Here is a 13,820-nt window from a genome sequence, read left to right on the forward strand (position 1 = left end):
GTGAAAATAATTTGGGCCCGATCTGGGCTGTGGATCCTGTCTCTGACCTTGACACAGGGGTTGGGCTGCAGCTTTGGATATGAGCCATTTCCATCTCCAGCTTCATTTTCTGCAGCTGTAATTCCTGCTCACGCTCCTCATGCTGCCGTTGGAATTCACACTCTTCATACTGCTGTTCCCCTTCCTCTCGCTGCAGCTGGTCTAGCCACTGTTGCTCTAGCATTTAGATCTGCTGGATCTCAGCTGTTGTGGCATCGGGTCTCTGCCTACAAGAGGTCTGCTCTCCCCCCAGGAGAACTCTGCACAGGCCAGTTCTGCAGCTGCTCCCCACTGAAGTTATCTGGTTGCTCTTGTGTTAGAACAGGCATCTCCAGTGTCTGTTGACCACTACCAGTCACCATCAGCACACTGTTAATCTCCTAACACTACCAAAAAAAAAACTGAACAGGCAAAGGACCCTGTCACTGCTGCTCCTGTTCACTGTGCTCGTTGTCTGGAGGTTACAGATAAAAAAGACTCTGAACCACTCAGTGGATGGTGACCTTCACTCCACGCACTGAGTCTGACAATCCAACTACTGCCACAGAAAAAGAAGGACAAAAGGTCTGTCACAAAACACCTAGCCACCCACCTAGGGTTACCCCGAGGCCACTTAGGCAGTCTGTCCCCAGCATAGCTCAGGTTTGCTTGCACCTGCCTCTCGTACTCTACACTAGAACCCTTCTCCCATTGACTGAATCACAACTGCCTCTGGGCGAGTCTCTTGCTCTCAAATTATCCCTAATGATTTCTAGGTTACTAAGGCCACAGTTCCAGTGGTTCCATAGTTCCCAGAAAGCACTCACAGACCCATCACACAAACCACTAGGATTCTTTATCAGTCCAGACAAAGAGACAATAAACTGAAAATTGTTTTCTGTCTTAAAAATTGAAACAATGAACAAAAAATGTGCAGTCAGCAAATAATAACAGGTAACTGAAATATGGATCAATTATAACACTAACTAAACATTTGTTTACTTTCAGAAAAAAGTACCTGAGAAGATCAGGACACAGAGCTGCCTACAAGTTATCCAATGTAACTGTTTACAGGGCCTTAACAAAAATCTGTCTCTCTTTTCTTCGTTGGCTAAGACTAGAGCAAAAGCCAGTACTCTCCAAATGAATATGAGCTCCTGGCCAAGAGCAAGAACATTTTAAAAATATACTGCTTCTTGCTTCCTGTTTGTGTGCTAAAACTAAAGAAAAGAACATTTATTTTCACAGTAACAGCTTTACAGCAAAGAAACACCACCTGCTGGCCAAATAGGAGAAATACACTTCAGTGCATAATTAATGCAGGAAAATATCCAATACATTATAAAGGCTTAAAACACATTGAGGTCCTTTTACTAAGGCGCGTGGAGGGGCATAATCAAACGTCGCCGGCCAAATAGGTCGCCGGCAATCTATTTTGGCAGTGGCGCAACAGCTGGCTGGAATCGTATTATCAAAAAGATGGCCAGTCATCTTGTTTTTTTGATAATACGGTTTAGACCGTCAAATGCCTTGGATGTCGCTGGGTTTGAGATGGCCGGTTTTGTTTTTCAGCGATAATGGAAAAAAATGTCGGCCATCTCCAACCCGGCAACATCCAAGGCATTTGGTCATGGGAGGAGCCAGCATTTGTAGTGCACTTACATGCCAGGACACCAACTGGGCACCCTAGGGGTCAGTGTGGTGGACTTCAGAAACAGCTCCCACATGCATAGCTCCCTTACTGTGGGTGCTGAGCCCCCCCCCCCAAACCCCCTACCCACAAATGTGCACCCACTAAAAGTGCTCCAGGGACCTGCACACACTCAGGCCTCTAGGACTTGTTGCTGCTGTATAACCTTGGCACAGCAGTTGACCCCTGAAGACTAATGTCTTTGAAAAAGTGCTTTATTTGAATAAGGACCTTTACTCACAGTTAACTGCAGATCAGAGGTTGTGCCCCACTGGCAAAGAGTCTCCCTGATACTGAGATTAGCAGTAGGTCCGAGCTGGCAGAATGCTGTACAATGCCCTCTTTCAGCAACATTCAAGGTAATAACGTTTTCTAACGTGGGTAACACATGAAAGGGATCTAAAACTGGCTTACAAAAATGGCCACTACCTCATGGACTACCGGAAACAAAACAGGGCACACTCTGACCCAGTTAGCAGGGGGGAAAAGCATCATGGGAGTAGAGCCCAGTACCCTACACCCACCACAATGCATTGCTGATGTGACTCTGCAGGGCACCTAACAGAAAAGGTGTCACACTCACCCGAGAGCCACATCGCAACCTCGGAAAGGCTGTCAGACGATACAACACATTCTGCTGTCATGGAGGTGGGTACGGGATTTGAGGCTAGCATACAGGCTGGCAAAAAAGGTTTTCATTTTAACTTTTGTAGTATGGAAGGGGCTTGGTGACCACGGGGGAGTAAGGGGAGGTCATCCCCCATTCCGTCTGGTGGTCATCTGGTCAATTGGGGCACCTTTTTGAGACTTAGTCGTGAAAATAAAAGGACCAAGTAAACCCGGCCAAATACCGCTTAACGACGCTTTTTTTTCCATTATCGCCGAAAGCCGGCCATCTGGTAGCCATGCCCATGCCCGCCCATGCCCCGCCTTCGCTTCGCTGGCGACACGCCCCCTTGAACTTTCGCTGGCGAGGCGACGGGAAAGCGGCGATGCTGTTAAAAAGCCAGCTTTCGATTATACGCTTTTAGCATGAGCGTAGAATGCTTACCGCCCAGTTAGCATGTGAGATCTTACCGTAAGTCAGTGGGTAGCAATAAGGTCTCAGGCTGAAAATGGACACACGCTGGTTTTAATTTTGCCGCACGTCCATTTTTGGCCACAAAAATATGCCTTTTTTCCAGGTGCACTGAAAAAATGACCTGTGCGTGTCCAAAACACGCACCTACACTAGCGCAGGCCACTTTTAGGCACGCCTTAGTAAAAGGACCCCACTGTTTCTTCACAAACATGTCTTAACATTAGCCCACATTGATAACTCTCCCCCTTCTAATTTATTTAAAATTGAAGAACAAGGCTTTACTTAAACATGTTAATCATCATATGCTGCCTTCAAGTTTTTCAAATTATGGCTAAAATATCTCAGCACAAATATTTGACAATATTTTTGGTTTTAGAACATAGCAAAACATGTATTATTTTTTGTTGGCAACCTGTTTGCTGCCCTAATAAATAATTCAATTTCCCATCATTGTACCTGTAAAAATGTATTATGATATTTTACAGCTATTACAATCCAGTGACAATTGACCCAGATTTAAAACGAACTATACAGTCTTGAAGACAGAGCATCTTGACATGTAGGGTGAAAATGCTTGCAGACGTTTTAGGGGGTCTTTTACAATGGTGTGCTAGCATTTTTAGCATGCACTAAAAATTAGTGCATGCTAATCATGTAGATACCCATAATATTCCTTTGTGCATCTACACAGCACACCTTTGTAAAAGTGGCCCTAAAATGGAGCTAATATTGAATTTTCACAATTCTGCTTTAAGGGCCCTTTCACTAAAGACCAGCCAGCATACCATAGGCTCTTACTGCCTCCTAAATAGGGGGCGGTAAGGGATCCCTCAGAAAATGACCACCTGGCAAATGGTTAACTTTCTGCGGTAAAAAGGGGCCTCGGAGCACGGCAAACCCATGCACCGATGCTACTGCAGGGGTCCTTTTACCACAGCTTGGTAAACGGACCCCTTAATGATTTCAAAGCTCAGTTTAACACAAAACTGCCCCGACTGCAATGCAAAACATCTGCCAGAAAAACATGATGTTGCTTGCCTGCTAAAATCAGAGTGGCAAAGATCATTGCTATTTTCTCTAAGCACATTCAGACTTCAATAACATGGCTGCAAATACTAATGGGTCAATTTTCAAAGCCATTTATCCGAATAACATCCACTATTATCCAGATAAATGGCATAGATGGCAAGGACTGTGGGATATAAGTATATTAATACATAAGCATCACCATATTGGGAAAGATTGAAGGCCCATCTTGTCCAGTATCATGTTTCCAACAGTGGCAAATTCATGTCACAAGTCCCTGGCAAGATTCTAAAAAAGTAAAACAGATTTTATGCTTTTTATCCCAGGAATAAGCATGAGATTTTCCTTGGTCCATCTTAGTAATGTTTTGTGGACTTTTAGCAGTGCATTTTTTCTAGCGAAAAAGGTGCAGGTACTCAAATGCCAGGCCACCCTTCAGGGGTGGGGTGATCACTGAGGGACCTACCCCCACAATAGCCAGGCCCCCTGCAACCAGTCACATAATCTATGATTAGAGAATTGGTGTGTAGGGCCTGAGCTCTTTCATTAAAACTTGGGGACCATGGGTTAATTTTAGCAGATAATAAAAAAGGTGCCGGTACTCGGTACCCCCAAGTACCCCCTCAAAAAAAAGCCCTGACTTTTAGGAACTTGCCCAAACATTTTTAAAACCCTATTATGCCACCTGCTTTTACCACATTCTCAGGCAATGAATTCCAGAGTTTAACTACATGTTGAATGAAGAAATATTTTCTCAGATTTGTTTTAAACGTACTATTTAGTGGTTTCATTGTATATCCTCTAGTCCTTGTACTTTTGTAAAGAGTAAACAAGTGATTCACATCTACCTGTTCCACTTTACTCATGATTTTATGGACCTATATCTTGTCTCTCCTTGGCTGTCCCTTCTCTAAGTTGAAGAGCCCTAGCCTCTTTAGCCTTTCCTCATAAGCAAGATGTACCATCCCCTTTATAATGTTGGTCACTCTTCTCTATATCTTTTCTAATTCCACTATACCTTTTTTGAGATGCGTTGACCAGAACTGCACAAACTATTCAAAATGGAATTGAACCAAGGAGCAATACAAAGACATAATATGTTGTTCTCCATTCATATCCTAATACTTTCTAACATCCTATTTGCCTTCTTAGCTGCCACTGCACACTGAACAGAGGGTTTCAATGAATCATCAATGATGACATCTAGATCCTTTTCCTGGGTAGTGATGCCTAATGTGGAACCTTGCATCATGTAGCTATAGTCTGGGTTCCTCTTTCCTACAGCATCACTTTGCACTTGCTCACATTTAGGGCTTTATTCTATAAAGGTTATGCTCCTAAATTTATGCTCCTAAATTAAAAGCCTAATCTATGCTTCAAAATAGATTAGGCTGATCATTTTGGAAAATAAATTTAGGATTGTAAATTTAGGAGCATAACCTTTATAGAATAAGGCTCTTAATGTCATCTACCATTTGGATGCCCAGCACCAACATCAAGATCACCATATATAATTTCCTGGGTCACCTCTGGAACCCATTTTAAAAAATGGTGTTACATTGGTGACCTTGCAATCATTTCGTACTATGTTTGATTATAAAGAGAAATTACAAATTACTAATAGATCTGCAGTTTCATATTTTAATTCTACCGGTACTCTGGGATATACAGTGGTGGAAATAAGTATTTGATCCCTTGCTGATTTTGTAAGTTTGCCCACTGACAAAGACATGAGCAGCCCATAATTGAAGGGTAGGTTATTGGTAACAGTGAGAGATAGCACATCACAAATTAAATCCGGAAAATCACATTGTGGAAAGTATATGAATTTATTTGCATTCTGCAGAGGGAAATAAGTATTTGATCCCCCACCAACCAGTAAGAGATCTGGCCCCTACAGACCAGGTAGATGCTCCAAATCAACTCGTTACCTGCATGACAGACAGCTGTCGGCAATGGTCACCTGTATGAAAGACACCTGTCCACAGACTCAGTGAATCAGTCAGACTCTAACCTCTACAAAATGGCCAAGAGCAAGGAGCTGTCTAAGGATGTCAGGGACAAGATCATACACCTGCACAAGGCTGGAATGGGCTACAAAACCATCAGTAAGACGCTGGGCGAGAAGGAGACAACTGTTGGTGCCATAGTAAGAAAATGGAAGAAGTACAAAATGACTGTCAATCGACAAAGATCTGGGGCTCCACGCAAAATCTCACCTCGTGGGGTATCCTTGATCATGAGGAAGGTTAGAAATCAGCCTACAACTACAAGGGGGGAACTTGTCAATGATCTCAAGGCAGCTGGGACCACTGTCACCACGAAAACCATTGGTAACACATTACGACATAACGGATTGCAATCCTGCAGTGCCCGCAAGGTCCCCCTGCTCCGGAAGGCACATGTGACGGCCCGTCTGAAGTTTGCCAGTGAACACCTGGATGATGCCGAGAGTGATTGGGAGAAGGTGCTGTGGTCAGATGAGACAAAAATTGAGCTCTTTGGCATGAACTCAACTCGCCGTGTTTGGAGGAAGAGAAATGCTGCCTATGACCCAAAGAACACCGTCCCCACTGTCAAGCATGGAGGTGGAAATGTTATGTTTTGGGGGTGTTTCTCTGCTAAGGGCACAGGACTACTTCACCGCATCAATGGGAGAATGGATGGGGCCATGTACCGTACAATTCTGAGTGACAACCTCCTTCCCTCCGCCAGGGCCTTAAAAATGGGTCGTGGCTGGGTCTTCCAGCACGACAATGACCCAAAACATACAGCCAAGGCAACAAAGGAGTGGCTCAGGAAGAAGCACATTAGGGTCATGGAGTGGCCTAGCCAGTCACCAGACCTTAATCCCATTGAAAACTTATGGAGGGAGCTGAAGCTGCGAGTTGCCAAGCGACAGCCCAGAACTCTTAATGATTTAGAGATGATCTGCAAAGAGGAGTGGACCAAAATTCCTCCTGACATGTGTGCAAACCTCATCATCAACTACAGAAGACGTCTGACCGCTGTGCTTGCCAACAAGGGTTTTGCCACCAAGTATTAGGTCTTGTTTGCCAGAGGGATTAAATACTTATTTCCCTCTGCAGAATGCAAATAAATTCATATACTTTCCACAATGTGATTTTCCGGATTTAATTTGTGATGTGCTATCTCTCACTGTTACCAATAACCTACCCTTCAATTATGGGCTGCTCATGTCTTTGTCAGTGGGCAAACTTACAAAATCAGCAAGGGATCAAATACTTATTTCCACCACTGTATACCATCCAGACTATGCAAAATTGTGCAGAGTTGACTAGTGTAATAATCAGGTAAATCTATATGAGCACTTTTGAACACTAGTCAATCATAAGCTTATCGAGACTATCGTGGTGTTTCACTTTTGCAAGGAGAAAACCCTCAGAAACCTATTGGATTTGCACAAATCCTAGATTTACAATGGCAGGACTTTTATGCCTTTGTTAAGTTTCTATCATTGGGAAAAACTCCTTGTGTTTGCTTTATTACTTTTCAACATATTTGACTCAATCGTCTTTCAAAATATCTCTCAAACCATCTGTATGTACGTCTTAAGTTATAATTAGACTCTATGCATCAGCGCCAAGAAAACACAGTACTTAGCTTAAAGTCCGACGGGGCCACCGTTTCACCCGTGTGGCTTCTTCAGGAACGTGCGCTGTTTTATGTGGCTTATAGAGGTCTTCAAAGAACAAAGTTTGTTTGATTACAAAACACATTATTGACTAAGCTTTCTCTCTCTAACATTGGTTCACTTACTCTCAGTTGTTGAACTTCAAACAAAATGGCGCCTGCGCATCACACACTGGCTTCTCCCTTTAAATAGGCTACTCTGAACAGCTTATCTTAAAGAGACATGCCTGTATGGTGTCTGCTCAAAGATCTTGGTGTATGCTAATAGAATACATGCCAGTCTATTTTGCTGTTTAAGCCCTCTGGTTCTAACGTGTTCAATTTAAAAGTCCATTTTGCCTCCCTTCTTTGTAACAGCAATTTTTTATTGCCTCCTATCTGATTTCTGCCCTCTACCTTATCTAGAATACAGCACTTGAGATCTTCAAAAGAATGTTTCATACTGGTGGTGTTCTACTAATGGATCTTTAATGTTTTTCTCGCTGATATTGGATTTATGTTCGAGCATCCTGGTTTTAAATGATCTGGTTGTCATGCCCAAATAAAGCTTATGACATGGGCACTGGATGACATATACAACATACTCAGTTCTACAATTAGTACAGTGGATTAAAGGATATTCGTGATTATTTCAGATATCTTTAGATTTTTGTCTGTATGGTAATTTTACAGATCTGACACGTGCTGCACTTGAAGTGTCCCCTAATTTTCTTGTTCACACTGGCTGATATTGGTAAAGCTGCAGGGCATAGTGTCGATAAGCTTATGATTGACTAGTGTTCAAAAGTGCTTGTATATATACCATCCAGCTCAGGTGATTTGCTATTCTTTACTTTGTCAAATTGACCTATTACTTTTTTCTGGTTTAGAGAGATGAATTTTTCTCTAAGATCACCACTTAAAAACCATTTATCTCCTACATCTTTATCAGTGAAGACTAAAGCAAAGAATTCATTTAGTCTCTGCTGTTACGTTTGTGGAGGAAACAGCGAGCCCTTCAAAACCCACCAGAAATCCACTGTACTCACATCTAGGTGCCCGCCTTCACCAGTAAGGGCTATGGTAGTGGTGTACAGTTGTGGGTAGTGGGTTTTGGGGGGCTCAGCACACAAGGTAAGGGAGCTATGTACCTGGGAACAATTTCTGAAGTACACTGCAGTGCCCCCTAGGTTGCCCAGTTGGTGTCCTGGCACGTCAGGGGGGCCAGTGCACTACAAATGCTGGCTCCTCCCACAATCAAATGGCTTGTTTTTGGTCGTTTCTGAGATGGACATCCTTGGTTTTGATTATCGCTGAAAATCAGAAACATCCATGTCTAGGGGCGACCAAATCTAGGGACAACCAAATTTAAGGATTTGGACGTCCCTGACGGTATTTTCGAAACGAAAGATGGACGTCCATCTTGTTTTGAAAATACGGTTTCCTCGCCCCTGGATCGGAATGTTTTGCCAGGATGTCCAAATCAAAACTTGGACGTCCCTTTCGAAAATGCCCCTCATTGTCTTCCTTGAGTGTCCCTTTTACCCTCAACCATCTAGTAGTCCAACTGATTCTTTTAGTGACTTCTTGCTTCAAATGTACCTTAGAAACATTTTTATTATGTGTTTCAAGCTTCTTTTCAAAGTATCACTTTGCCTTCCCTATCATGCATTTGACTTGCCATTCCTTATGCTGTTTCCTATTATCTTTAGTTGGAACTTTCTTCTGTTTTCTGATGGTATCCAGATCTCCTTCACAGACATAACAAATGAACAGACATTTAACTGAAGACATTCACAATATAGCTAGAAATGAAAATTACTACTAATAGGTTATCAATATGCTGGATGTTGATTGGGAATCCCTGTTATGGGGTCATCTAGAAGAAGAGAGATCCTGGATTCTCTAAAAGGAGAAAAGCAAAGAGAAGCTGGTAAAGTAGTCATAAAAGCAAAGATGCAAATGGAAGAAAAAAATAGCCAATATGGAGGGGGGGGGGGGGGGGGGGGGGGGGGGAACAAGACATTTTAGATATGTTAGTGATAGGAGGAAGTGAGCATTTTAATTAGGTGGCAGATATTTGTTACTTTGATTATGTATGTTAAAACCAGTGCTTTTTTCCTAGTAAAAAAAGGTACTGGTTCTCAAATGCCAGGCCACCCTTCAGGGGTGGGGTGCAGACCTGCCAAGTCTCCCGCATTCAGCGGGTGACTCCTGCTTTGGTGGGTCATCTCCCACCAAAGTGGGAAAGTCTCCTGCTGAGATGATCCTCCGCTGCTACCCCTTCCGCCGCTACTATTGCTGCTACCGGCGCGTCTCTGTGAGCAGCCTCAGCAAAAGAAGAAAATGAAGGTCGGGGCCGCAGCAGCCTTCTGGCATGCACTGTTGGCTCTGCCGTCCTCTGCCCCCGCTGACGTCAATTTCCTGTTCTGGTCCCACGCTTCATTTTGGATGGAAGGGAAAGAGAGAGGGAAAGGGGACGTGCTGGATGGAGGTGAGAGGGGAGAAGCTGGATGGAAAGAAAGAAGAGTGGGGATGCTGGCTAGAAGAGGGGTACAGAGAGAGAGATGAATGGAAAGATGGTGGGAGAAAGAGGGGACATGGAAAAGGGCAGGGGAGAGACAAGCTGTTGGGAAGAAGGAAGGGGAGGAAGGGGGAGACTCTGGTTGGTCAGATGGAGAGAGAAACAGGAGAAATACTGGATGAAAGGAGGGAGAGAAAGAGGAAAAATGCTAGAAGTAGGGGACAGAAAGAGGGAAGACGCTGGATGGAAGAATAGGAGAGAATGAGGGAAAGTGCAGGATGGAAGGATAGGGAGAGAAAGAGGAGATGGATGGAAGGATGCAGAGAGAAAGACACTGGAAGGATGGGAAGAGAAAGAGGGGAGATGCTGGATGGAAAGGGGGAGAGGATACAGTTAGTGAAAGACTGGAGAATAATTGTAAGGGGCATGGGGAGAACAAAAGTGAAGAAAAGATGAAAAGCCATAGATAAAGTAAAAAGAGGGAAATCAAAGAATGGATAGTGTAATTAATTAAATCTGGACAGAGAAACAGGCAGAAAAATAAATTGAAGAAAACATAGAACAAGGAGAGAAAAATGAGAAATGGACAGGAAACCCTGGCAAGACAGTTAAGAGAAGACGAAGGAAAGCAGAATCAAGAGACTGGGACCAACACAATTAGAAAAAGTAAATGGCCAGACACCAAAGGTACAGAAAATAATTTTATTTTTAATTTAGGATAAAATAATGTGGTAGCTGTGTTAGTTAAGGTTAATAAATGCAAATAAAACACAAAATAGAAAATAAGGTGATACCTTCACTGATTTTAAAACATTTTTGATTAGCCTTCAGAGATCAGCACTTCCTTCCTCAGGTCGGGCGAGGATACCATAACAGTATTCTACTGTCCTGACCTGAGGCAGGAGGTTTTGGCCTCTGAAAGCTAATTGAAAAGGGTATTAGGCTATTAAATAAAATATTTTCTGAAATGAGTGTGGGATTGAGGTGTGCCAGGGGGGCAGAGCCATGTAGAGTGGGAGGAGCCAATGCAGAGTGGGGCGGGGCTGGAGCATGTACTAAAATCTCCCTCTCAAAAATTGGGGACCCCTTGGCAGCTCTGGGGTTGATCACTGAGGAACCCACTCCACAATAGCAGGGGCGTAGCCAGGCACCCAATTTTGGGTGGGCCTGGGCCCAACATGGGTGGGCAGAAGAACTCCGCCCTGTCCCACAAGTGATTTGGTCTCTCCCTCTCTTGCCTGCATGCCATATAGTCTCTCAAACATCCCTCCTGCCCCGCATACTTTTTAAGTAGCAGATTTTCACCAGTAGCGAGTAGCAACTAATACACACTGCTCATGTTGGCCCCACAGCCTTCCTTCTGATGCAACTTTCTGCTTCTGCATAGGTGGGAAGCTATAGGACCAGTGCAAACAGCATGTATCAGTCGCTGCTCGCTGCAGGTGAAGATGTGCTATTTACAAGGTATGCAGGAGGGACAGTTGTTGGGAGTTTTTGGATGGTAGGGCTTGGGGATCCCTGGCAGCCACTTCATAGGTGTGCTGCTACTGGGTGGACCTGAGCCCAAAGTGGGTGGGCCTGGGCCCACGCGGGTCCACCCTTGGCTACGCCACTGCACAATAGCAAGACCCCCTGCAACCAGTCACAGAACCTATGACAAGGCAGAATTGGTGTGTAGAACCTGAGCTCTTTCATTTAAACTTGGGGACCATGGGTCAATTTTAGCAGACAATGGTAAAGATACCGGTACTCAGTACCCTCCAAGTACCCCCTCAAAAAAAGAGCCTTGGTTAAAACTGTAATCTGATATGAACTGTGGACTACGCGGAATAGACATATTTTAAATAAATAAAAATACCAAATAAACCCCCCTGTTTACTAAAACTTAGCTCGAGATATCTGCAGCAGGGCCCATTTTATTCCTATGGGCTTTGCTGCAGATAACTCAAGCTAAGGTTTAGTAAACAGCCCCCAAAGTAAAGTAAAGGCAAACGTGGCATTGTAAGACTCAAAAGTGAAGGGGAAGAATAAGTAGAAGCTGATAAAGATAAGGCAGAATTGTTTAACAAATATTTCTGTTCTGTGTTCACAGCTGAAGGATCACAGAAGACAAACACAAATAGGGATGGAGGTGTGTTAGTCCCTGAACGATTTTCAGAGGACAATGTTCACGATAAGCTAGCTAAAATAAAGATGGACAAAGCGAAGGGGCTGGATGGCATACATCCAAGGGTACTGAAAGTTCTTGGGGAAGGAGAAATTAGATCTTACCTGCTAATTTGCTTTCCTTTAGTCCCTCCGGACCGGACCAGGATTGGACTGATGGGTTGTGCTCGCCTACCAGCAGGTGGAGACTGAGAAAAAACTCTGACTCTAGAGAGCCAATAGGAGCCCTGGCCATGTGACCTTAGCCTCAGTATTTGAATAACAAAGCAGGAAAGAAAGAAAGACCTTCTGTGCCGTATGGAATCCTAGCAGCCACAAAGCACTCGGCAATGCCAAGTATCAGAGCTCACCAGCAACTCTCACCAGAGAAGTGGTATGGCCCGATATGTATTACAGCTCACCAGCAACTCTCACCAGAGAAGTGGTATGGCTCACTTGTACTATAGCTCACCAGCAACTCTCACCAGAGAAGCGATATGGCTCACATGTAACATAGCTCACCAGCAACTCTCCCCAGAGAAGTGGTATGGCTCACGTATAATATAGCTCACCAGCAACTCTCACCAGAGAAGTGGTATGGCTCACTTGTCTTATAGCTCACCAGCAACTCTCACCAGAGAAGTGGTATGGCCCACTTAAGATTTTATATATATTCCAAAAACTGAGCTTACCAGCAACTCTCACCAGAAAAGTGGTAAATCATATTTAAGGTTTTATAGATATTCCAGCAACTGAGCACAGCCACAACTCTCACCAGAGAAGTGGTATGGCGTATTTAAGGTTTTATAGATAGATTCCAGCAATTGAGCTCACCAGCAACCACCAGAGAAGTGGTATAGACCACGTAAAGTTCTGTATATATATAGTATTGTTCCACAAATCGTAAAGGAATGAATACACTTCCTACTTAATAAAAGAAGCTAAAGAGTAGAGAGAACATGGGAGGGGCCTGGTCCGGTCCGGAGGGACTAAAGGAAAGCAAATTAGCAGGTAAGATCTAATTTCTCCTTCCTTAGCGTCCCTCCTGACCGGACCAGGATTGGACTGATGGGAAGTACCAAAGCAGTAATCTGAAGGGAGGGACCCTATGAAAACTGCAGAGAAATGTTCATGCTGCTTAGGCCACCTGGCGACAACTAACATGTAGTGTGTCCCAATGAGCAAAATAAAATGAAACTAGGACTAAGTTGCCAACTTACCAATGTGCACCGAGAGCACCAAAAATCGCTGTAGTAAGAATAGAGCCCGCTTCTGAAGTTGTGGAATATGTTGTAATACGCTGTGGAACTGCCCTCTCAGCGAGAAGAGAAATAGACATTCTCATTTCCTTGATCCTTCGAGATATAGCGGGTTAGAAACAATGAAAAACTTTTACGCCTACTGGCTAGAAGGACAAAACCAATAAGAAAAAACCGATTGGAAAAGGTGAAAACTTTAAACTACAGCAGACCGAAAAGAAGTTACCAACCGTAGAAGTATTCCACACATAGATCTACTTGCTGCAATGGCTACTAGGAAACACTGCTTGAAGAGGAAAACTTTATAGAAAAAGTTATGGCTACTAGAAATCAGAACTTTAAGAGTCTGTTCACGTAGTTCACCTAGCTGGTGGACGAAGCGGGGGGTACAGGTGCTGGACTCCTTTAAGAAAACCGCTTTGACAGTGGATGCTGCATAAGCTT

At 43.7% G+C, this 13,820-nt stretch overlaps 1 long non-coding RNA gene across 1 annotated transcript; it reads left to right on the forward strand.

Annotated features, from left to right (window-relative positions):
- Positions 1-9,472: 9,472 nt before the first annotated feature.
- Positions 9,473-12,039, forward strand: LOC115458837. The gene is made up of 3 exons (XR_003940155.1): positions 9,473-9,500; positions 11,421-11,422; positions 11,960-12,039. It is a non-coding gene; the product is annotated as an uncharacterized LOC115458837 (long non-coding RNA).
- The last annotated feature ends 1,781 nt before the right edge of the window (positions 12,040-13,820 follow it).

Source organism: Microcaecilia unicolor, unplaced genomic scaffold (assembly GCF_901765095.1).
Source record: "Microcaecilia unicolor unplaced genomic scaffold, aMicUni1.1, whole genome shotgun sequence".
Taxonomy (NCBI): domain Eukaryota; kingdom Metazoa; phylum Chordata; class Amphibia; order Gymnophiona; family Siphonopidae; genus Microcaecilia; species Microcaecilia unicolor.